Source organism: Cryptomeria japonica, chromosome 5 (genome assembly GCF_030272615.1).
Source record: "Cryptomeria japonica chromosome 5, Sugi_1.0, whole genome shotgun sequence".
NCBI lineage: Eukaryota > Viridiplantae > Streptophyta > Pinopsida > Cupressales > Cupressaceae > Cryptomeria > Cryptomeria japonica.
The window spans coordinates 557015176-557038757 of NC_081409.1; the positions used below are offsets into that span (position 1 = coordinate 557015176).

At 37.4% G+C, this 23582-nt stretch overlaps 1 protein-coding gene across 2 annotated transcripts in view; it reads left to right on the forward strand.

Annotated features, from left to right (window-relative positions):
* The first annotated feature begins 14390 nt into the window (after positions 1-14390).
* LOC131063634 (uncharacterized) overlaps positions 14391-23582 on the forward strand; it is a 91339-nt gene continuing 82147 nt past the window's right edge. Inside the window, exon 1 of one of the 2 annotated variants that reach the window (XM_057997531.2) lies at positions 14391-14709. The gene's annotated coding sequence lies outside the window, so the exon portion shown is untranslated. The remainder of the gene's footprint in view (positions 14710-23582) is intronic. The other variant, XM_057997524.2, reaches the window with a different exon arrangement.

A 23582-nucleotide genomic window follows, 5' to 3' on the forward strand; every position in this document is an offset into this window, starting at 1 on the left:
AACCATCTGGTTCTCTCCTCCGGTAGAAATTTCTATCATCCTTTCGGTATGAGTTACCTTCTTTTCTCACTTCCTTGTCCTTGTTCTAATCCATACTAGTTCATCTTCCTCTGGTATATCCTCTTCCTCCTTGAAATCTTCCTCCGGTAAACCTCCCACCTCTACCTCTCTATCTTTGCTCATGTCTTTTGTTCAATTTCTCTTTAGCCTTTAGTGCATACTGGTAAGCCTCTTCAACACTCTCCAATTTGATCATATCGAGTTCATCTTGTATAGACATCTGCAATCTGTTCAAATATCTTGCAATTTGTTCAACTTCATCATCAACATGTCTGGATCTGATGTTCAATTTGTAAAGTGCTTCGGTGTACTCCTTCACACTAGATTCCTTTTGTCTCAGATTCTCCAACTTCTGGAGAAAATCCACTTGATAATTTGTCGGCACAAACTTTGATTTCAACTTAGCAATCATTCGATCCCATGTCTTAATCTTTTCTTTACCTCTTCTTTGTTTATCAACTTGCAAATGCTCCCACCAAAGAGATGCATGACCTTTCAACCGGGTACAAGTATATTTCACCTTCCTCTCTTCTGCAGTGTTTTCAAAATTAAAATACTTCTCCATCTCCAAGATCCAATCCATCAATTCATCTGGATCTAACTTCCCATCATATTCTGATGGGGTAAAATGAGGTTTAGTGTTCGCCCTACTTAAAACCCTCAAAAACCTTTTTTCATCTAGATCAACCACCGGTAGGTTTACTTGTTCTGTCAGGGCTTCTTCTCCTTTATCTTCACTTACATCTTCAATATGTCAGCTTCTTCTCTAGGTTGTCTCCATGACTTTTAACCGGGTTGCTATTCCTCGCAACATCTCCATCACAACAGGGTTTGCATTCCCACATGCTCCACCATTCCTAGTCCCTCTTCGCGTCATTGATTCACGCTAGTCCTTTGCAATTGCAGGTCGAATCCGCAATCTGCCACCCTACAACAAAAATTCAGGACACACAACCCTTGGAACAAAACTTCACTCTGATACCACTTGAAGCAGTCACCAGTGAGGAGGGACCTCAAAGAGATCAGTTCGAACCGGTCAGCAAGATTAAACATAACAAAAACACACAGATATAATGGAAGCAATGCATAACCGATAGTTTTATTGCATGAAATTTGATTACATCCAACCGGTAACAACCAGGTTACAACATACCGGCACACAAGCCTAGTAGAATAGGTCACAACCGAGACCTTGAATTGAAAGATCTATCTTCTAGGCACAGTCTATCTATCTGATACTCTGATTGATTCTAATTCCATTCCATTATGTTGGTATAAATAATTATTCATCATGGATATTATTACACCTTACTTAAGTTTACTTAGAATATTGCATCTCATAGTAGTTTGGGTATGAGACACTTGGGTGTCCGTGCCACATTGGGATAGTGTGTATAGGAGAATTTTCACCTTTTATGGTGTTGATCTTATCTTGTTGTTACATTCCACCTCATGTGGAATATTTTATTGTTTCTCCTACCTACCCACACCTATTTCCTACCTATCCTTGTTTCTTATTGAGCCACATGTCATGTTTGTGTGCTCACATATCCCTAGCCTTGCCTATATAAGTAGGCTCATCTACATTATTTGTATGGGCAATCAATCAACATCTTGTAATGATCCAGTTGATCATATTTTGTATCTTGATAGAATACATTTTATTCCTATCATCTATTTTGTTCTCTTTTATTTGTGTTTTCCATTGCCTCTAGATCTTGGAAAAATCTCACATGGTATTAGAGCTCTCACATGGTATCAGAGCCATTCAGGTGTCATTGGTTTGCCAATTGAAAGAAATTTGATGTTATTTGGGGTTGTATATTTTGGAGATTTCTATTGAAGGTTATTATTGAAGCTTGATGGGTCAAATATGAGGTTACCATTGGATTGAGGAGGTCCAAGAAAGTCAGTTTTGCCTTTTGTTTCATCCAAATCGGACTTCAGAGGCCAAATCTAGAGGCATTTGAAGTTTGAATCTGTGGCGGAAATTTTCCAGAAATTATAATTTTGCAGACAATTTTCAAATAGTGATATCTCACTCATCTGGACTCCGTTTTTTGAGCATTTTTTTTTGTTTTGGGGTAAAATTTTGTGATCTGTACAGTGTTGCAGGGGTTTTCTGATTTTCAGACACAATTTTTTTTCTGAAATCGTGAAATCCCGATTTTTACAATTTCAGAGGCTTTGTTTGGGGTCATATGACCTCCTTTTCAGGTGCCACTTTTTTTAGAGTGCATAATTTTTTGTCTACTTTCATAATCTACCATTAGTCTGCAGTGATTTTGAGTAGAAATTGTACTTTTAGTATTTGGTCATTTTTTGGCCTATTTGGTACTTGTATTTTGCTTGGATCTCAATTTAGATCACTAGCAGTATTTGTTGAAGTCTCTTATATCTCATTTTGAGAAGTTGTAAAGTTGAAATCAGAAGTCCAATTTGTCATTATTTGCAAGTGCCAACATGATCTTTTTATGGGGGTCCAGTTATTCATTTATATCTCTTGGTGAAATTCCATTTGGAGGCATCTTCATCTGTAGTATTCTACAGGGCTTCTTTGTTGGTGGCATCATTTTCATGTTTCTACATTTGAATATTTTATCATGATGTATGCTCTTGCTTGATCAATGTTGTACTCGCACTATCATAAAGTGTCACACCTCTTTGTATCTTGTCATTGTTGACTATTTGATGTAATCCTCTTGTACACATAGATTAGGAATATCTTGTGAGACTTGGTGCATGACTCCATTTGAGACTTAGATTGTACACATTTGTGCATGGCTCCTATGAGACTTAGATTGTACCAGTATTTCTGCCATTTATGAGTATCCAGATGATGCTCAAAGCAGGTTGTCTCCATGCCTAATCTTCATTTTGTTACAGCGAGTGATTCATCATCATCGACTTGGTACCTAGTTTTGTCACACTTTGACATTATTGGTGTAGCATTGGCTCACTTTCTTCCTTATGGGGAGGTATTTTGGTCAACATCATTGGACCATCCTTGCAAGAGATTCGACATTGAGGGGGGGCTTCATGGTCTCTCTTCTTCATCTCTCTTTTGGGGGGGAGTTTTTTCCTACTGGGTTTTCTCCCTTTTTCCATTTGTGAGAGATTGCATTCGATAGTTTTGCTTGTATTTGCATTTGTACATGGGCTCATAGCTAGGACCCATCTTGCATTTCTTAGTTGCATTGTAGACTTTAGTGCATTCCCCTAAGTTGCACTTAAGGGGGGGGTGTTGGTGTAAATAATTATTCATCATGGATATTATTACATCTTACTTAAGTTTACTTAGAATATTGCATCTCATAGTAGTTTGGGTATGAGACACTTGGGTGTTTGCACCACATTGGGATAGTGTGTATAGGAGAATTTTCACCTTTTATGGTGTTGATCCGATCTTGTTGTTACATTCCACCTCATGTGGAATATTTTATTGTTTCTCCTACCTACCCACACCTATTTCCTACCTACCCTTGTTTCTTATTGAGCCACATGTCATGTTTGTGTGCTCACATATCCCTAGCCTTGCCTATATAAGTAGGCTCATCTACATTGTTTGTACGGGCAATCAATCAACATCTTGTAATGATTCAGTTCATCATATTTTGCATCTTGATAGAATACACTTTATTCCTATCATCTAATTTGTTCTCTCTTATTTTTGCTTTCCATTGCCTCTAGATCTTGGCAACATCTCACATGGTATCAGAGCCATTAGAGTGCCATTGGTTTGCCAATTGAGAGAAATTTAATGTTATTTGGGGTTGTGTATTTTGGATCTATCTATTACAGGATATTATTGAAGCTTGATGGGTCAAATCTGAAGTTGCCATTGGATTGAGGAGGTCCAAGAAAGTCAGTTTTGTCTTTTGTTTCATCCAAATCGGACTTCGGAGGCCAAATCTAGAGGCATTTGAAGTTTGAAGCTACGGTGGAAATTTTCCAAAAATTATAATTTTGTAGACAATTTTCAAATAGTGATATCTCACTCATCCAGACTTCATTTTTTGAGCAAGTTTTTTTTGCTTTGGGTTAGAATTTCGTGATCTGTACAGTGGTGTAGGAGTTTTCTGATTTTGAGATATATGTTTTTTCTAAAATAGCGAAATCCCGATTTTTACAATTTCAGAGGCATCGTTTAGGGTCATACGACCTCCTTTTCAGGTGCCGTTTTTTTTTAGAGTGCATAATTTTTTGTATACTTTCATAATCTACCATTTGTTTGTAGTGATTTTGAGTAGAAATTATACTTTCAGTATTTGATCATTTTTTGGCCTATTTGGTACTTGTATTTTGCTTGGATCTCAATTTAGATCACTAGCAGTATTTGTTGAAGTCTCTTATATCTCATTTTGAGAAGTTGTAAAGTTGAAATCAGAAGTCCACTTTGTCATTATTTGCAAGTTCCAACATGATCTTTTTATGGGGGGTCAGTTGTTCATTTTTATCTCTTGGTGAAATTCCATTCAGAGGCATCTTCATCTGTAGTATTCTACAGGGCTTCTTTGTTGGTGGCATCATTTTCATGTTTCCACATTTGAATATTTTATCATGATGTATGCTCTTTCTTGAAAATTTTTGTACTCGCACTATCATAAAGTGCCACACCTCTTTGTATCTTGTCATTGTTGACTATTTGATGTAATCCTATTGTACACATAGATTAGGAATATCTTGTGAGACTTAGTGCATGGCTCCACTTGAGACTTAGATTGTACACATTTGTGCATGGCTCCCATGAGACTTGGGTTGTACCAATATTTCTGCCATTTATAAGTATCCAAATGATGCTCAAAGCAAGTTGTCTCCATGCCTGATCTTCATTTTGTTGCAGCGAGTGATTCATCGTCATTGAGTTGGTACCTGGTTTTGTCACACTTTGACATTATTGGTGCAACATTGGCTCTCTTTCTTCCTTATGGGGAGGTATTTTGGTCAACATCATTGGACCATCCTTGCAGGAGATTCGACATCGAGGGGGGGTTTCATGGTCTCTCTTCTTCATCTCTCTTTTGGGGGGAGTTTTTTCCCACTGGGTTTTCTCCCTTTCTTTGTTTGTGAGAGATTGCAATACATAGTTTTGCTTGTACTTGCATTTGTACATGGGTACCTAATATGGCCTCGTATCTAGGACCCATCTTGCATTTCTTAGTTGCATTGTAGACTTTAGTGCATTCCCCTAAGTTGCACTTAAGGGGGGGTGTTGGTGTAAATAATTATTCATCATGGATATTATTACATCTTACTTAAGTTTACTTAGGATAATGCATCTCATAGTAGTTTGGGTATGAGGCACTTGGGTGTTCGTGCCACATTGGGATAGTGTGTATAGGAGAATTTTCACCTTTTATGGTGTTGATCCGATCTCGTTGTTACATTCCACCTCATGTGGAATATTTTATTTTTTCTCCTACCTACCCACACCTATTTCCTACCTACCCTTGTTTCTTATTGAGCCACATGTCATGTTTGTGTGCTCACATATCCCTAGCCTTGCCTATATAAGTAGGCTCATCTACATTTTTTGTACGGGCAATCAATCAACATCTTGTAATGATCTAGTTGATCATATTTTGCATCTTGATAGAATACAATTTATTCCTATCATCTATTTTGTTCTCTTTTATTTGTGTTTTCCATTGCCTCTAGATCTTGGCAAAATCTCACACATTCTAAAGCATGATTACAAATATATATATATATATATATATATATATATATATATATATATCAATCCAAAGGATCCAATCGGCCCAAAAGGGATCAAAACCCGAAGAACAAGACCTAACGTACAAAATGAACAAGGTCGGCCTTCGCCAAGAGATTCCTCCAAAAAATCCAAAGGATGAAACATAGACCGCGGGAAAAGGTTGGCCACACACCAAGGAACATCGAAATCAATGCTCAAGGCTCCGCAAGCTTCAGAGTGGGTTATGGTAGATCACTAGAATATGTCTCAAGCAACCGGTAACAAAGGAACAACCGGTAACAAGAAACTGTCATGGAAACCGGTAGCGATATCTTTCCGGTAAGTGATCCAAATGCGATGCGGTTTGAAAGCAAGAAAGATGATCAAGTCTTCAAGTAGAATCTAACTCCACAGGATCCGGTGAGCCAAAATCGGGACACACAGAAAGGAAAACTGAAACTGGAAAAAGAAAACAAAATAGAAAGGAAAATGTTTTTGGTTGATGCAAGATTGTTGTGAACCGGGGATGCTCCTGCATCACCTTCCAAACCTTAAATCCAACAACTTTGGTCCATTCAAGGAATGCCACGTTTCTTGAATCTTCCCATGCCCCCTCTTCCCAAGGAATTTTTAATTCCTATCTCCATTTATTCTCCCCACACAACCTATTACCTTGTAATTTTTTATTCCTTTGTCCTCTCCCAAGGAATTTTATATTCCTTTTTCTCTTCCCAATGTACTTGGGGAACTCTTCCCCATGTACTTGAGAAGTGTGGAGACAAGAAATATTTTTATTGAAAATCTCTTGGATCTCCCACTTTGTCCTCTCAATCCTCTCCCACCTTCTTTCAATCCTATCCCATCATTCATCTTCAATCTTGACCCTCCATTTTGGGCCCCTCCAATCTATAAATTGGAGTCTCCCCTCCTCACAAATCATCCATCTTTCAAGTAATTTTATGTTGTCCATTTGAGTCCCAAAATCATTCATAGCACCCTCATAATGCCAAATTAATAGCTCATCCAAGCCATATCTTATCTCATATAATCATCCAATCCTAATCCTTTTGTTGTGTAGTGGAGAGAAATCCGCAATCCACCATCTCAAAGAGAAAATCAAGTGGAGCAATTGGGTGCACATCCACTTCAAGCTCAATCAGAGGAAGAAGAGAAGACAAGGTATAAGGTTATTTGCTTTTCTTTGGATGCTTGTTTGTTTTTCATTGTTTTGGTTTATGCAATTAACCTCTAACCTAGTTTTTCCCCTCTTCAAGATGTACAAATACTAAAATGTTCATTTTGTTCCTCTTGCACCGAAGTATCTTTGTGAGAAGAGGATGGTTCAATGTTACTCATCAACGTTGTATCTCCATTGGAGATATCATTGATAGGAGTATTGATTCTTTTCTCATAAACAAAAGATACCCTAGGAGAGGTATCCACAATCTACCATCTCAAAGAGAAAATCAAGTGGAGCAATTGGGTGCACATCCACTTCAAGCTCAACTGGAGGAACAATAGAAGACAATATATAATGTTATTTGATTTGCTTTGAATGCTTGTTTGTGTTTCATTGTTTTGGTTTATGCAATTAATAGGAGAGTGATCCGCAATCCACCATCTCAAAGAGAAAATCAAGTGGAGCAATTGGGTGCACATCTACTTCAAGCTCAATCGGAGGAAGAAGAGAAGACAAGGTATAAGGTTATTTTCTTTTCTTTGAATGTTTGTTTGTGTTTCATTGTTTTGGTTTATGCAATTGATAGGAGAGCAATATGCAATCCACCATCTCAAAGAGAAAATCAAGTGGAGCAATTGGGTGCACATCCACATCAAACTCAATAAGAGGAAGAAGAGAAGACAAGGTATAAGGTTATTTTCTTTGCTTTGAATGCTTGTTTGTGTTTCATTTTTTTGGTTTATACAATTAACCTCTAACCTGGTTTTTCCCCTCTTCAAGATGTACTAATATTAACATGTTTATTTTGTTCCTCTTGCACCAAAGTATCTTTGTGAGAAGAGGATGCTTCAATGTTACTCATCAATGTTGTATCTCCATTGGAGATATCATTGATAGGAGTATTGATTCTTTTCTCATAAACAAAAGATACCCTAGGAGAGCTATGATTCATTTCAATATCATCTATAAGATTAGCTAGAGTTTCATTTGAAACATCTACCAAATCTTTTATGAAATATAAATATTACATTAATTTCTTTAAATATATCATCATGTAGCAACATGAAATATGAATGAAATATTTGATGGAGTAATTTAAATGAAGGAAAAATATTTGAAACCCTCATAATGCAATACATTAAAGTTGTTTGAAAAAATGCAAGTAACATGAATTGAAAGAAGCTATTATCCAACACATGATTTTGATAAAAAAAAACTAATGAGTAATGTAATCACATGTGAAATAGAAAACCAATAAAATTTTGTGAATTTCATTATGAAAAATTAGATTCGAAAACACCAAAATAGAAATATGAAAACTGCTAAAAACATTAGGTTCACCAAAATGTAAGGCGATGAAATAGGGCTTCACTAGTTTGGCTATGTAAACAAGGAATAAACCTATTTCATGCAATCCTTACATGAAAAGGAGATGAAAGCCAATAGATTCACCTTCAAAGGAGTGGATGTTGTTTGACTTTAGGTGGATCCTTTTGTGGGGTTGAATAAGATACTGAAAATAAGAAAATGAATGCTAGACTTAGGGCTAAAGATTGAAAATTGATATAAATAGGTAACTGCAAATCAGATATGAAGCTGTAATCATAGAGTAGATATGAGGAAGATGGATGGAACTTGTGGTTGGAAAAAGGGCCTAATAATCAGGACAAAGTATCTCTGAGCAAATATGTCCCCCAAATGTAGGATGTTGACACAATAAATTATTTCATAACTAGAATGTTGCTCAAAATCTTCCCCAGAAGTCTCATGAGAAATTCATTGAACACTGTAATGCATGCCAAATATTTCCTCCATTTTTTGTGCCTACAAAAGTTGAATCTGATTGTTTATGTCTATTTTGTTTGATTCCATATTTATAGCTCCTAAACTTGCCACCTACAGACATAAAGAGAAGAAAGACATTGGGAATAGAGTTTTGCCTATGTCAAACCTTGGGCTTGGAATTAACCCTTGAAATGAATTGAAATACTAAAGTAAATATTGAATGTTATACCTCAGATCTTTTGTAGATGATTGTAGGTTGATGATGCAATGCTCATTGAATGTGATCACCAGTGTTGATGCAATAACATGACATAACATGACAACACATGAATGACCTAATCAAACACAAATGCTTGCATGAAGATTGATGTAATTTACTTGCTCCATCAATGTGTAGATCTTGAAGAATGTGGTGGAATGAAATGTCGCCTTGATGCTCAATAAATGCTTGATGATAGTACTTGATAACAATTTTGTGTGATGATAAATTATGGGATATTTATGAAAATGAATTAGAAGAATGCTCTTGCATAAGGTTCTCAAGGTATTTTCACGATTAGGCTGACCTCTAATAGTCAAATTGAGATATTGTGATCTGAAACTGATGGGTAAGAAATGTGCATCAACCTAATCAAAATTGGGCCTATTTTGGGAGGACAAGGGTGGTCCAGGCATCATTGTCCTAGGACAAGGGTGCTCCAACTGCCATTGTCCTAGGAAAATGGTTCCCTAGGCACCATTGCCCACCCAAAACCAATTTTGAACAAGCTAGAGATGGGTTGCACATAGCCCAAGACAGAGGTTTGAATCACCATGTGAATAGATGACATCAGTTTTGAGGTGAAAGACCAAAAATAGGCTTGGATGAGAGATAAAATGGGTCACACTAAGGTAAGGGCACAAAAAGTGGTGTAAATTGTACAAAGTTACAATTTATGATGCTACACTATGTAGCCCCCTCATAATGAATATTATCTTAAAAAAAATAGTAAATGTCTGAAGACATAACATGATCCAATGTCTATAAACAACTTGTCTCCCTTTAGGAAGAAACAAAACCAAGTACAAATGCAAGAACACTTCCCTTTCAAGATAGGAATTGAAAGATGGATGCATGAAGAAGGATGACGGTGTCTCTAAAACTCTCAAGTGTCTCCTTATCTATAAAATATAATAATGTCAAAATCCAATCAAGTACATACCCAATCAAAGAAGAAGGTCACAAGGAAGGACTCTATAGAAACTAATGTTGAACAAGCTTCAAATATTAATATGGTTTGACAACAAGAGTGAAATGGCCACCATTAAAGAGGAGAGTTAACCCCTCAAATGTGTCCTCCAAATTTGAAAGATAATGATGGTCTTGATGAAAAAGAATAATGGAAGTCTTAATCAGTGACTCTACACAAGGAATAACTGAAGGTGAAGGTACATCAACTATCTATGAAGATGGATTAGGAACCTCTAAAGCAACCTTGTCCTCATCTTTTGAAGTTTCAAAGTGCTCCAAATAATCAAACTTGTGAATAGAATTATAATCATAGTGTATCCTTTCAAAAAGTGAAGAGGCACATAACAATCTAAAACAAGATCACTTCGAAATGGTTGGGTATAAAGATCTCTACATAACTCCCAACTTTTAGTCCACATAGCATGATGAAGCTCAAAATCAATAATAGATATGAATACGTCATCAACATGCATTACTATAACTCCGAAGACATGATCTCTTTTACAATTCCAAGAAAATTTCTTACTAGGTGTGTTAGGAAAGGAACAAGATTATACAAATTTAGCAACAAATTAAGCCATCTATGATGTTTTATGATGCCATATCTCCATTGTTTATAGTTTCCCCTTTTTTTTTAAGATGATCAAAGAGGGATGAAATTAAAAACCCTTCACAAACCATGATATTTCTTCAAAATTACAAAGATAGAAACATTCAACATGACATAGAAACTCCCAAGTATGATATATATTACAAATGAAGCCATTCTGAAAAAATAGAAACTCTCTAGGAGTTAGGATGTCCAAGTAATCAATCACAATGTCATGTGGTTAAAAAATTGAATAAATGATACATAGGGATGAATCTGGAAAAATGCAAGGGCACAATGATAGAGCTCCTCAACACCTTTCCAATATCGTAAAAATCATAAAAAATAGAGATTGACAAAAAAATTATGAGCATGAAGGTCCAAAATAAAAAAATCAACTTTAGCGAGCAATAAAAATTTTGAACTACAAAATTTGCAAAAATCACATGCACAACTACAAAGTAAGCAGAGCTTTTCAACAATATCTCATTTGTAAAAAAATTGATTCCATTAGCCCAAGTTTATGCATTATCAAAAAAATTCCTAGTTAGGCCGACTATATGGAAGCCAAGTGTAAGCTCTCTAGGGTTGGAACATAGTAACACGTATGAGTGACCCACAATATATTCAAAAAATTGCACTCCATCGAAGCGTCACCGATAGAGTTGGGGAGATGTAGCAGTGGTGTCATTCACATGTCCTGCCACAAAAAAGAGTCCATAGTCTAAGTGATATGACCTCACATAGAAGAAATAAGCCCCCAAACCTAGAAAATAATAATAAAATATTATTTTTAAAAAAATGTTGATGACATATCAGGTTGATGTAAAAATAATGCAAGCTATACTTCAAACTAGTGTAGAGGGAGTATAAATGCTTGCATAGGCAAGAATATTCGTAGAATTTGCTAAATAAATTTATAATTTGACAAATCTTAGTAGAATTTCCTCGATGCCCCAAGTGTTAGTGGAAAAAATTGTTAATTTGACAAATCTTACTAGTAATGCTATCAAATTTCCACAATCCACATTATAATTCTCTTTAAGCTTCTGGATTAGATTGTGTGCCAATTTTTTTTACCATCAACGTTTCGAATCACACTCTGTGATTCATCATCGGGATGAGAAAGAGTTCAAAGGAGATGATGAATCACTGAGTGTGATTCGAAACATTGATGGTAAAAAAATTTGGCACACAATCTAATCCAAAAACTTAAAGAGAATTAAATCTTACTAGTGCTTTTAGGCCTTTTGAATGTAATGATAGGATTTGTTTTGGCCCAATTTTCTTTGAAAAATTAGCTACCTCCCAGGTCTAATATAACAACTTCCAACTTGAAACCCTTGTAACTTTGGCAAAAAATATTAGATTCAAATGAAATGAAAGTCGATATTAACTTTCTGAGCTATCTTTCACTCAATGGTGAACTCATATATACTCAACATGCACAAAAAATAACTTACATTGAAACCCACAAATGATCTCTCATTTGGCAATAGCTCTACCCTTAGATTTGAGAAGAGTTTTACATGACCATGACTTTAATACTATGTTAGAGTTGTAGACTCCAAGGTCACTTGCAAAAATAATGATGATTGATGAACTTTCTTGAATATTGAGATATGAGGTTACAAATGTACACGAGTCTTACTTATATAAGAAAAGTGAGATGTAGTATGACAAACTAACTCGATACACACATTAGATGCCTAATGCAAATATTAAATTTCTAACTAAAAGTAAATGAGATGAACATGGCCCCATTATAACTAACTTCTAGAATGACACATACAACCTAAGTTAACTTAACATGTGAATATGTCCCCTCAGTAAGTGATTACAAGGTACATGACCTTGAGTAGGTACTATACAATATTCGCTCTAACAGTAATAAAGTCAATTTAATGCCTTAGTAGAATGGTCACTATCATGTCTACAAATTTTCCTAAGATTACTCGAGGAGAGGACCCAGTAGTTGTGCACCCTAACTTCGTGCTTCTCAAAATCCTACATGAAAATTTTAAATCACTACCAATTTTTTACAACAGCTTACTTGGCAAGTCCCTTGCTTATAACTAAGATTTTAGGGTCACATCATCAAGTATGGTGCCACATCGTTTCGCCAAGATGTCCAAAACAACCCCCCAAAAAGTGAGACCAATAGTCATGCAAAAGAGACCCCTATACTTGTGCAGCTGATGTGGCATCACATGATTGGTTGCTTTTCACAACTAATGGTATATTTCATAGCAATAACAACTTTAAAGTCACAACTATTGGTACAATGTATTGTAATTATTAATATATAAACATACAAAAATCGATATTTTATGTTTCAAACAATAGTTTTTATTTGTACTATTATTGAGACAAAAAGTATCAACAACCTTTACAACTATTCATACATGCTCAACTATTGGTGCTCTTCCCCTAAGTGATTTTTGTCCCAAAATATTGCATGCTCCCACAACTAGTCTTGTTAAAGTAATAGACTAATTTTGCATACCTTAGATGTACTACTAGACATAATTTTGTCATTTATGTTTTCCTTGCAAATGAATATTTCTAATGAAAATTTATAGAAATCTAGCTTAGAACTAGATGTTGATTTTGATTAACACTACAACATGCTTTGATCTAGCTATTTTCCACAAAATGTCAAATGAATTTTATAAAAAAAGAAAAGTTTACAAAATTTGAGCATTAAAGGCACTTAAGATCTAGACATTTTAAAATATTCCAAACTTAAATACTCCTATTCCATTTTCTTTCAAATAAACCATCTTATTCCTTTTTCCCTAAAAAGTAATATCATATTCCATTTTTTCTAAAAAATCCCACCTTATTCCATTTTCCCTTAAAAATCTTGTCTTACACCATTTTCTTTCAAAAATCTCATCTTATTCCATTTTCCCCAAAATATCCTATTATATTCATTTTTCCCACAAGATTTCCTTTGTCTTGTTTAAATTCAATGTCAAAATTTGCATAACTTTTTAGAGGTTAAGATGTGGACATTTTAAGTATCCAAAATTTATATCTCGTTATGCTCTATTTTCCTCAAATACCTAGTCCTATTCCATTTTCTCTCAAATATCCCATCTTGTTCCATATCCTAAAATATCCTAGCATATTCCCTTTTCCAACAAGAGTTCCATTGCCTTATTTTGATTCCATGTCAAAGTTTGTGAAACTTTGTCGAAAATTAAGATATAGAAATTTTAAATATCAAAACTCATCCCATCCTAATCCATTTCTCCTAATTTTTTTTTGTCTTGTTCCATTTTTCATCAAATATTCTATCCTTCCATTTTATCTCAAATATCTTGTCTTACTTCATTTTCCCTTAACAATCCTCTCATGCTCCATTTTCCCCAAAATGCCATATCCTATTCCAAAGGTCAAAAAAATCATATCATATTCCATGTCAATTTTTTTTTTCATACCACAAACTATTACATCTAGTTAAATATTTATATTCACATAGTTTATTGTTTTACTTTTGCAAGGTTTGTAAATTTGATTCAAATATGAAATTTTCAATTTTAAGTTTTATTGACAAAAAATCAATCTTAAATGATAATAAATAATAAAAATGCTAATTTCAACACATGAACACATGCATAAAAATGAGTGCAAAAATCAAATATGTACAAACAAAGATGCAGCAGATAGGGAAGGGTAAAATTCCAACAAAATTGGCCCAAAACAAATTAGGAATTGGCAGTAGTAAGCAAATTGCACCATTACAAATATTTACTTGTTTTTACAGGTTTACTATTGTGGAAATTAGATCCAGCATAGGGTTAAACGCATAATACGTAATCAGTGGGGTAATGAATGGACCCATCTTGTCTCTGCTAATCGCAAAACTTCCCCCCCAGCCCCCCTAAAAGCAGGGTGACATTGAAAAAGTTTATTCCCGCGCTGACTGGTGAATGAATCCTAAGAAGGAGAATGATTAACGAAAATTGCGGTGAGTGTAATTATTATGATTTCTCAGTGGGTTGGTCATGTCGAGCTCAATCTTACTACATTGGATTCTTGGAAGGGTTGTCATGGCTTTTTGGGTGCTTTAATCCATTGAATAGCTTATTGCATTCTTCTGTCGGAAGAACTCGTTTCAGCGCAGAGTGGAAGCATCAAAGCAAGCTTAGTAAGCATCAGTATCAAATTCACCCATTCCATTCTATTAAGCATTTGATGGTTGCATTCAATTTAGGCTAATTTAGTGTCAATTACAGTTTTATAGATGAACTCAGTAACTAAGTAGTCGTGTTATTTGCAATTATTGTATTGTAAGCAATGAAACGTTGCTTTCTCTTAACTGCGAGTGAAAGCTCAACTCTATCTGTCTTCATTATTTGTTGAAGTACTGAACCGTAGCGATAATATTATCGACCATCTTCAATACAATTTCTGAAACTGATGCTATTTTAATTTGTCAAATTGCATAGAATACCTGAAGAGCTACTAAATTCTTCTCGCTCCTGCATCCTAGGCCTTACATGAAATGAAATGGTCATGCTATACCAAGTTAGAATTCTTTCACTTTTAATGCTGTGTGGAGCTAGGTGTGAACTGCATTCTTAACATTTGTAAACATGGTTTACAGTAGAATGTATGATATGTTGGAAATGAGCCTCATTGTGGGACCAATAGTCGGTAGAACATTAGACCAGCAAATGGAAGGTCCTAGATTTGAGTCCTAGCTGGTTTATATGAGATGTATCAGAGCCAGGCTAGGAGTCTCAATACATGCAGTGTGGCTTAAGGGGGTGTTGGAAGTAAGCCACACCTAAACCAACTATGGGCTGATCATAGTGTCAGTAGCCAGTAGCTAGCTCAGTTGGTAGAACATTCTAACAGTAAATGAAAATTCTTAGGTTTGAGTCCTAGCGAGTTCATATGAACTGTAGCTCAACATGATATACATTAGACATCACACCACAACCTTGTCAAATTGTCTTCTGGAGTTGTGGGTCACTGTATTGTGGGCGGGGAGATTAAACTTTGGTCACCAGTAGAATTTTGGGACAGCTTATTTGGGTGAGTAGGATTTGAATATGGATCACCCCTCTAATTTTGGGTCACTTAGGGGCACTTGAATTTTGATGGCCCCTGGATTTATGTGACAGCTTACTGCAGCGAGAGGGATTTGAACTTAGATCAGCACAGGGACTATGGCACATCTTATTGAGTTCGGGGATTTGAACTTGGATCGTCATTAGAGTTTAGCATTGTAGGCTATAGTATTTCAGTGAGGGGGATTTAACTGTGGTCGCCGCTGAAACCATGAGCCATCATGGTGCTGGAAGGGGAATTTGAACTTGGGTCAAAGTATTGTGCCTGTGCGCAAATCGCTCCTACACAGCAACCATTTTACACCGGCAATTCAATTCATTGCTTATTTGTTTAAACTAAACCTGTAATGGGCCTTGACCTTTTGCTGAGAGAGGGGCTAGATAGTTATGTCGAGGGAGCAGCCCGATTCTGTCTCCAATGTGGAGGGTTCCCTAGGCTGTTGGGGTTCAATGCAAATGTGACCATTAATTGAGTACAATAAAGGAATGATGGACTATTGTGGCAGCTTATAGTGTGTCCGTAGACGTCAAGGTAGTAACCTATCAAAAAATAAGAAATGTATGTGTTTGAGCCTTCAGTTCCACCAGCTCTAATAAAAAATCAAATTGGAATTACATAGAATTTATGTCAAAGACCAGCCAAAAAAATCCACAGTACTTCAAACTGTGTTTCATCTTCACTTGACTCAACCAGTTGATTTTGGACCTAGAATCGGTATCTACGTGTTTTTTTTCAATATGCATAAATGGCAGGAGAATTGTGTGAGTGGGCCGTCTTTTCAATATAACATTCCTTATTGGATTGTTGATTCATGAGAAGTCAGCTTTTGTGCTTTCTTATGCAAATTGCATTAGCAGGGTGTCATGCTCACTGAGTTTTGAACCGCGGTCGTTCTGGCAATAAGTTTTTTAACATACTGCTCACCGCAAGCCAATTGACTGATAGTTACATTATTGTAGACCTATCATCTTAACTGTAAAACGAGGATAATCTTTTCTTTTTTAATGAAAAGAGTGCCTCCCATGCTTCACTCTCAAATTCCTCTTAGAGACTCCACCAAGCTTAGTTTATGAGAAAGTTTCTTCTTTCACTTCTAGGTTATTCAGTTCTAATTCCTAATATATCTGCTGTCTCATCCTTGATGATGCAAGAAACAATGTTCTTGATAATGATGATAACAAATTAAGTGCAAGAATAAGTAAAACTGTAGGTCTGGCTGTTTTAAATTGTCTTATCTGCAATTGAGAAGGTAAGAATTGGCCTGAGACTAAATCCTTCTGCATCCTCTAACCATAAAGGTGGTTGACTACACATTATGGATTCCATTTAAATTGGATAGTCAAAAACATAAGTTTTCTAGTAAACGTCAGGACTAGATTACTTGTAGAGGCCCAGAGAACTCCCTTGTGAATACATGGGAAAGTTTCTTCAAACATAGAAATCTTCTGAATTGTATGACAAGGCATTGCATAGAGATTTTCTTTCCCCCATCTTTTGATGGACTGGGTGAGTCTCCTTTTTGGAAGATTAAAGGGAAAACCTATACCTTTCTTCTTTCTTTAATATACCTATGATGCTGACCTGTGGTCCATTTATGTTAAGTTTTGATTTCAGGGATCGTTTGGCTTCTTGTCATTTTCTTGTAGCAAGCAAGGCCATTGAATACATGTTCAATGTTCTCAATCAATAGTGATAAAGAAAAGTACAACCCAATCATTTATTTTGTGTTAAGCTGAAGTTTTTTACATGCATTGCTGTATAATTGTGTTATTTTTTCCACATCTAATTCAAGTTGGCTTTTTCCTTTGATGAGAACTTTATTTTTTGATTAAAGTTAAAAGAAGGATTTTGAAAAGGTCCACCCTTAACAAGTCAACAGAGCAAAACAGCAATATAAAAGTTAGAAAACAGCCCAGCTACAGCATAACGGTCCAAAGACAGCCCAAGCATCAGTTATGAGGCCAAATGGAAACAGCATCACAACAACCTGTGATGTCCCCTTCTAGTTGACATCTGTCAGCTGAGTAGATTAGCCTATCATTGACCCTTGTAGATTGATGAGGTTGGTTAGAGGGTCTCCTGGAGATTGATTCTTCATCTTCAGAGTAAGCATTACAGGACTGGATTTCATTTGAGGTCTCCAGGACTCCGTTTGAGACACTTTCTATTTTTAGCCAATGGGTTGGGTAGTGGCAGAGTATGGCTTGGCAGTCTCCAGTTCTGACGGCAGGCAATTCTGATGGATACTTAGAGAGATATTAATGTTTAATTACTTTAATTAAATATTAAATGGCAAACTTTAATGTTTTAATATTTTAAAGTCACTTTAAGTTATAACTTAAGTGAGGGTCTGTTTCTCATCGGATGGGGCCACTTTTATATTAAATTGAAAAGAGATTTATTTTTGAAGCTTCAATAGTCAAAAATAAATATTAAAAGTTAAAAAACATCATTTAATGCCAAATCGTACTTTTCTTGGGAATAGCGCCAAACCCTAAAGGGAAGAGATAAAAGAAGTTTTTAGGTCTTCTTTTCATTATGTGAAGATTTGATATTGAGTTTGCTCTGAGGAGACTTTGGCTTGAGGGTTTCAGCAGGGGTTTCTTCCTGTAGATGATTTGAAGGTAGGTATCGGTACAGGAAAACGGTGGATTTCTGTGCAGCAGCATTAGAGGCTGTGAAATATCAGTTGATTTTGCTTTCAGTTGGTTTTATCTAGAAACCAAGATTGGGCAGATTAGAAAGGGTTTTATTAATTTTTATGCAAAGGATTGATTGCAGCCACAGGGTCAGAACAGAGGCAGAAATAAGTGTGTTTATATTTGGGGTTTTTGTGCATGTACAGCCTGCAGATTTGCCGTACCTTTCTTCCTTGAAAGGGTACAATTTTGTTGAAGGAGGAGTCCAAAAATTCTGAAATAAATCCTAAAGGAGACGCCTAGCTGGTAGCTTCAGTTTGAGCTGCTAAACTCACCATTCCGGGTAGTTTGGATTGATAAATAATTTTGCTGTTATTAATTGCTATTGTACGGCAGCAAGGATAAATCAGGGGTTTCTTAAATCTGAGTTATTTGACAATAAATCTTCCTGGTCTTGTCAATTGGATGTAATAAGGGTTTGATAATCCTAATTTTATGAAGTTCAATTAATTTCCAGCTCTTTCCAATGTTGCTTTTTGCATACTATTTGTTCAAAACTAGCCTTGTTGTTAGAAATTGCAAAATACAAAACATAAAACGCAACAGGTTCAACTAAACCCCCATTGTCTGAGTTGAGAACCCTTGGTAGGTTCTTACAGTGGTATCAGAGCTAAATCCTGCCATCCTAAAACCCTTGGTAGGTTCTTACAGTGGTATCAGAGCTAAATCCTGCCATCCTAAGGGTTTAGAAGTTACATGCAGTCATAGGAAGTGGGTTCACACAAGTATTACACACGCAGAAGAGCCCTCCTTGAAGGAGAACAAAGTCTTAATAGGCAGTCAGACACTATGGGTGATAGGCATACAGGCAGCCCACCCAGAGGCCACAGAGTTGAGAATGAGGAGACAAGAGAATTTTTTAGGACTATGGCTACGGGGCAGCAGTAGGTTGCTCAGGCTTTACAGGCACTCACCACCATGATGGAGCGTATGAATCCTCCAAACCGACACAATCAGGAACCAGAGGATAATAGGAGTGTAGCCAATATTCCTAGACCTCACAGGGCAGCTACACGCACAGTTTACAGGCCTTCAAGGCCTAATTTCTTGGTAGAGGAACTTGAGGATGTTGCTAGAGCTGAGGCAGAGCCTGTCTTTGTTGATAATGTCATGATGGTACATGATGAGTGGAGTCTTCTTCCACCTGATGTTAGGCAGAATCTGAATTTTGATCAGTTCATGAGGCAAAAACGGGAGATAGAGAGAGACAGGCAAGAGAGGAGGCCTCGTTTCCAACATAGAGATCTTGAGTTTGCCATAAGCAAGCTCACTCTACCTTATTATGATGGCAGCGGTGCAATTACAGCTAGGTCCTGGATCCATAAACTGGATACATACTTCACACTGAGACCCATGATTGAAAGGGATGCAATTAAGTTTGCAACCTTACATTTGGATGGTACTGCACATGAGTGGTGGCATAATGGACTCATCACTCTCCAACATGATGAGATTACCACCTATCAGGAGTTTGCTGATTTGTTAGTGGAGAGGTTTGATAAGAAAGATCCAGAGTCTTACTTCCGTGAGTTAGCACAGTTGAAACAAACAGGGAACTTGGAGGTGTATGTTTTAGAGTTTTTGAAATTGTCATGCATGGTAAATAACATGTCAAATCAACGGTTAGTAGTCTTGTTTATAGAAGGACTCATGGAGCCTTTGAGAGGTTAGGTCAAAGCATTTGATCCCCCAACACTTCTACTTGCCATTAAAAAGGCACGAAGTATGGATGTGATAGCCACACAGAATAAATTTGGGTCAAAAGGATCAACGTCTTTCAAAGATAATAAGAATTACAGCAAAGGGAAGGAAAAATCAGACTTTAGAAATGATTACAAAGGGAAGATGGCAGCTCCCCCCTTAGATCGTGAGACACTTAACGATTTGAGGCAGAAAAAACTATGTTTTTATTGCAAAGGTCCTTATGATGCCAACCATGACTGTCCTTTGAGGCCTAAGGGCAAGGCAAACAAAGTAATGTGGGCATATTATGAAGATTCAAAATCTGATCAAGACGGTCAGCCTGCTTGTTATGATGATTTAGAGGCTGAAAATGACACACAGGGTCCTCTGAGGCTTGACAAGATGGATGCAGAAGGTGATGAACACCTTAAGGAGGCACTTCTCACTAGTATTCAGCAGGAAGGGTCATTCAGAATGAGAGGAGTACTTGCTGGTCAGAAAGTTATTACACTACTGGATATCGGAGCCACACATAACTTTATTGATGCCAGGTTAGTTGAGAAGAGAGGAATCCAAACGGAGGAGTTTGAGGGCATCCGTGTGAGGGTGGCAGATGGTTACACTTTAAAGTGTAACAGGATGATTACACAACTCCCATTGCGTGTAAACAATTATGAGTTCAAAACTGATTTCTATGTGGTTCAGATGGGTGATACAGATTTGGTGCTTGGTATGAGGTGGTTGCATGAACTAGGCAAGTTTACACTTGACTTGCAGGAGATGGAGATGTCTTTCACTGTTGATGAAAAGACACATGTGCTGAAAGCTATTAAGGACAACAACTTTAGGATGATTACACTCAGGCGGATGGAGAGGCTTGTATGCCACGATCAGACTGAGTGGGCAGCAGAGTGTATGATTATGCCTATACAGCAGGATGCTCAGAAAGTTGAATATCATCCTGACATTCAGATATTGAGAACCAAACATAACAAGGTTTTCAGTGACATACCATCAGGGAGGCCACCAGATAGGGGTTTTGAGCACATCATTGAGCTAGAGGAGGGTACGAAGCCAGTAATGATTACTCCATATAGACATCCGAAGCGCCTGAAAGATGAAATAGAGAAAACCATACAAGAGCTTCTGGCTATGGGACATATTCGGCCTAGTAAGTCCCCCTTTGCTTCTTCAGTTGTTTTGGTGAAGAAGGAGGATGGCACATTGCGGATGTGTATTGATTACAGGGTCCTTAATAAGCGAACGATCAAAAACAGATATCCCATTCCGCGTATTGATGAGCTCATAGATGAGTTACATGGTGCCTGCTATTTTTCAAAGATTGATCTGAGATCAGGCTATCATCAGATTAGTGTTCGTGAGCAGGATATTGAGAAGACTGCTTTTCATTGTCATTATGGACATTTTGAGTTTGTGGTTATGCCATTTGGGCTAAACAATGCACCTGCTACTTTCCAGTCCACAATGAACAAAGTCTTCAGACATCAGTTGAGGAAATCAGTATTGGTGTTCTTTGATGATATATTGGTTTACAGTCATACTTGGGAGGAGCACCTCAGTCACTTAGATACAGTTTTGAGCATTCTGGGTAGGGAGTCCTTTTATGTCAAGGAATCCAAATGTGACCTTGGAATGACTGAGTTACTGTACTTGGGCCATATTATCAGTGCAGAGGGAGTGTGGATGGATCCAGAGAAGATCTGTGCTATTGTAGATTGGCCTACTCCAGTGAACCTTACTCAGTTGCGTGGGTTCTTGGGCCTATGTGGTTTCTATCGCCGTTTTGTTAACGGTTATTCACGCCATGCAGCACCTTTGACAGACTTGATGAAGAAGGGTGCCTTCTTATGGACTCCTGAGGCCCAGGAGTGTTTTGATAGGTTCAAGGAGCTCATGACTTCATGTCCAATACTTGCTACACCTGACTTCTCGAAGTCATTTGAGTTACAATGTGATGCCTCTGGTGAGGGCATTGGGGCGGTGCTTATGCAGGACAAGCACCCTATTGCATATGAGAGTAGGAAACTCCGTGGACCTGAGAGGATTTACAACATTTATGATAAGGAAATTTTGGCCATAATGCATGCACTGGCCAAGTTTAGACAATACTTAGTGGGCAACAAGTTCTGCATTAAGACTGACCACAATAGTTTGAGACATTTCCTTGGGCAACGTGACAAATGACAGACAACAAAAGTGGGTCAACAAACTTCAGGCTTATAACTTTGATATTTCCTATATCAAAGGCACACATAATGTAGTTGCAGACGCCTTGTCACGTCGTCCCCACCTGAGTTCTATGGTCCAGATAGCAGAGGATTGGCAGCATATTATATTGGCAGAGTATGCCAAAGATAGCTGGGCTGCAGGTGTGATAGAGGGATCAGTAGTGGACAACAGGTATACAGTTGTAAATGACTTGATTATTTACAAGGGGAGAGTGTACTTGATCCTAGGATCAGAGTTGAGGAGTAGGGTACTGCGGTTCTTTCATGATGAACTGATGGTAGGACATCCCGGGTTTTTCAAAACCTATAGACAGGTTCGTGAGCGCTTCACTTGGAAAGGGCTCAAGGCAGATGTTCTACAGTATGTTAGAGAGTGCCCTGTTTGTCAGCAGAATAAACAGGAGCATACATACCCTGCTGGTTTACTTCAGCCACTTCCAATTCCTGACATGAAGTGGGAATGTCTATCTATGGATTTCATCACAGGGTTGCCAAGAGCACAGGGACATGATTGCATATTTGTGGTTGTGGATCGTTTGACGAAGTATGCCCACTTCTATCCGATTACCACCACTTATTCAGCTATTCAGGTAGCAGAGTTGTTCTTCAGAGAGGTATTCAGACTACATGGCTTGCCTCGGACTATTGTCAGTGATAGGGATACTCGGTTTTTGAGCCACTTTTGGCAAGAGCTTTTCAGACTCTGTGGGACCGAGCTTACTCCAAGCACCAGTTACCACCCTCAGACCGATGGTCAGATTGAGATAGTTAATAAATGGGTAGAGGGATACCTCAGGAACTATATTTCAGGGCAGCAAAAGGCGTGGGTGAAGTGGATTTACCTCTATGAGTATTGTTACAATACCACTCACCACATGTCCATTTAGATGACACCATTTACAGCACTGTACGGGTATGAGCCTCCTAGTTTCATGGACTTATTGTTGAGTGACAGTAGGGTGCCTAGTGCGGGAGACATGCTATAGGAGAGCCAGGACATTGTGAAGACTCTTAAGGAGAATATTGCCAAGGCACAGAATCAGCAAAAACAATATGCTGATCAGAAGAGGACAGAGAGGTCATTTGAGGTAGGAGACATGGTGTATTTGATGTTGCAGCCATATCGGCAATCTACTCTCAGGAGGAGTGGAGCAGAGAAGCTCAATCCATGATATTATGGCCCTTTCAGAGTGACCAGGCGTATAGGTGAGGTGGCTTATGAGTTGGATTTACCGACAAATAGCAAAGTACACAATGTGTTTCACATGTCACGTCTCAAAAAGGCGTCGGGACACCGAATTGTTCCGTCTACAGTTTTACCAT